Source organism: Bos taurus, chromosome 4 (genome assembly GCF_002263795.3).
Source record: "Bos taurus isolate L1 Dominette 01449 registration number 42190680 breed Hereford chromosome 4, ARS-UCD2.0, whole genome shotgun sequence".
NCBI lineage: Eukaryota > Metazoa > Chordata > Mammalia > Artiodactyla > Bovidae > Bos > Bos taurus.
The window spans coordinates 59,172,675-59,175,828 of NC_037331.1; the positions used below are offsets into that span (position 1 = coordinate 59,172,675).

At 34.5% G+C, this 3,154-nt stretch overlaps 1 non-coding gene across 1 annotated transcript; it reads right to left on the reverse strand.

The window, feature by feature from the left end:
• Positions 1–2,512: 2,512 nt before the first annotated feature.
• On the reverse strand, positions 2,513–2,642 carry LOC112446498 (small nucleolar RNA SNORA20). The gene has a single exon (XR_003034508.1). It is a non-coding gene; the product is annotated as a small nucleolar RNA SNORA20 (small nucleolar RNA).
• Positions 2,643–3,154: the final 512 nt, after the last annotated feature.

Here is a 3,154-nt window from a genome sequence, read left to right on the forward strand (position 1 = left end):
TAAAGGTAAAAGGAAAAATTAAACAGTATTATTATCACTGACTGATTGGAGTAAGATAGGGTTTAATTTCTAATCAAATATATTTCCAAATTTTCTGCAATCAACATGTGTTCATTCTTACTGAAAAATTTAATGTAGAGTGTTAATATACAATAGTAAAAGCAAGAATTATTCCAGATAATAACATCTAGGAAGAAGACATATATTCCTCTTTAATTCATATCCCTGTACTGGATAAATTTAAATAAATCTGTATCAATAATTATGCTAAAAACAAATGAACAGAAATTCTTGTTCTGCACAAGATAGTTAAACACATAATAACTCTCTTAAGCACATACCCTCACATTAACTGCAAAACTATAAAAATGGGTATAATGAATGAAGTAACTATTCGAGGACCGTGAAAAATACGTGGTGGTAGCAGGTACAAGTAAGGAGATGAGCATTTGAACAACTACCAGTTCTATACTGAGTTGACCATTTTTTACCCTTTGGACTCTTGCCATCTGGCCCTGAATGCTGCACAGCTGTAGAATTGGGTGGCAGAGAGGAGGAATTAAAGCCTCTGCTTCCTGGGTAAAAAAATGAAAAAGGAAGTCCAAGGGAACCTATAAGCACCAGGGAGATTAGACAGAGGGCAGGGCTCAGAAAAGAAACTGTGTAAAGTTGTTTATGAGTTCCTGGGCTCATCACCAAGTTGTGCACATGTAGATCCACTCCTGGTCAGTGTATCAAGACTGTCTTCTGTGTCATCTTCATTCTATTATTCAGTTTCCCAGTGAATTTTCCGTTTTGGTTATTGTATATTTCAGTTATGAAACTTCCATTTGTTTTTTCCTTATGTCTTCTACTTCTTTGCTGAAAATTTAATGATCTCATCTGAACAACAGTCTTCAACTTTAAAATAAATAGGTTTTATTGTTTTAGTTTCCGAGTGTTAAGAATCTGGGAGAGGCCAAACCGCATGATTGTCTTAGGTTACTTGTGAAGGTTGTGTTAAGATGGCTAAGGTGGCAGTCACCTGAAAGCTTCCCTGAAAAAGCCAGTGACAGCAATGGAGGGCATGCAAGATGGAAGCCATAGTCTTTGTGTAACCTAACCAGGGAAGCAATATTCAACAATATTGCTGAATTCCATCCACAAGAGCCGGCTCATATTCAAAGAAAGGAAATTGCAGAAGGGTATGAATATGAAGAGGTAGAATCTTACAGGTTTACCACAGCTGTGCACAGAATTTAGTTGTATGAAGACTATAAGAGAAACATATTTTCTACTATCAGGAGAGTATCTCTTTGGATTATTATCATTGATAGTATAACAATTGGAATTAAAAGAATTTCATCGAATTGGAAACATTTTACTTACTGAATGCTAGTTCATCTACATGATGCTGTAAAATCTGTCCTTCTATTTAAACATAAGGGTATGAAAACAGCAATTAATGGAAAAAGTAGATTTGTACCATTACTTCCACCTGTAGTTGTACGTAGGATTTGTAAATGGGGATATTCTATCTATATTTTATTTAAGCAGACAAAATCATCTCACAACCTTCCTTTAGAGAAAATGATAAATTTGGAAAGGGCATTATAAAATAATTTGTCCAATCTCTTGATTTTATGTGAGAAAGCTCAAGGGTATTCAAACTCTCATGGTTGTTTGATGATAATAAGCCTAGGAAGAGGCACACCGAAACTGACCTGCATGGGCTTGCAAGGGTTAACTGGGGGCAAATCTTTCTAACACCGTTTTTAGTGACATCAGTTTGGTAACTTGAAATCGGCCACAATAGGAGTATTTACATCATGGAAATCTGTAAGTATTGTAAAACTTTTTTCCATATTACAAATCAGTATTTTTTTCCACTGTGCTAATTATTGAATACTCACCAGTACAATGCTGGGCTTTCTGATCTCTTGCCCCTTGTCTGCTACATGCTGACTGTATGTCTTAATCATGAAGACCAAAGCTGCCGAGCTAATTATCTTATACAATGTTTTTATCCTCCTCAATCTGACCTGGACTTTGCATGTAATGTTTCTTCAGAAGTTATATTCACTCAAATGCACTGTTAATGAAATGCAGGTTTATATACCCATAGTAATTATGACTCTCGGTGATCTTTGTAAAAGATGGATGTCCATTTTCTGTATTTCAAATTGCTTGCTGCAAGAAAGCAATTATCTTTATTTTATGTCTAGATACTGTGGCTATATTTTTAACATGGCTACACAGTATTATCCATACTCATGGCTCTTCATGTGATCTATATGACAATTAAATTTTAAAACCTCATTTCTTCATGTTATGCATATTATAGCAAGCTCTCTTAACAAACTTTCTCTTGTGGGGTCAACAGATACAGACAACACAAAAGATAAATAAACCTCAAAGTTAATTTTAAAGTAATTTTGAAAGTATTCATATCATTTATTTTATGTATCCTAATTTCTATATTCTTATTTCTTTACCTTTATTATTATTTTTATTTTTATTTTATTTTTTTTTTCAATGTCTAGACCATGGAGAAGAGATGAAATGGTAACTTCACCTCCATTTACAAGGGCCCAGTATTGTTTTATCCCATGCGTATAACTGCTCATATCACTGAAGGATATTTTTAATTACTTAATATTATAGGGTCATTTCTAATTAGTGGCACAACAGAGCAAACAGACCTGTCATTCCTGGAACCAGCAGAAATTGTGAGCTATCTAAACGTTGTAGACTCTTTGAGTTTGTTTAAGCAAGAATTTCAGTAAAATTGTTTAGATATGAAGTATGTTTTGTTAGATATTTGGTAGCATAGTTATCCTCTATAAACTTGCATTACTGTAATTACCTACCACATGCCAGTTATCACCAGGATCTCTTCTTGTAGCCAAAAATGATTTCCTTATTAAATGGAGAAACAAAACTGCTGTGTGTGTGCATGTGTGTGTATGTGTGTGTTTTCAAAAGTTATCCAGAAATGGACGCTCCCCATCCTCACAGCTATAGATCTCCTCCAGTCAACATCTCTTATTTAGATCATGGTAATTATCCTTGTCTCGGTCCATTCAGGCTGCTATAACAAAATAAAACAGACTGGGTATCTTATACAAAACAGAAATTTATTTCTCACAGTTCTGGAGGCTGGAGGTCCAAGACT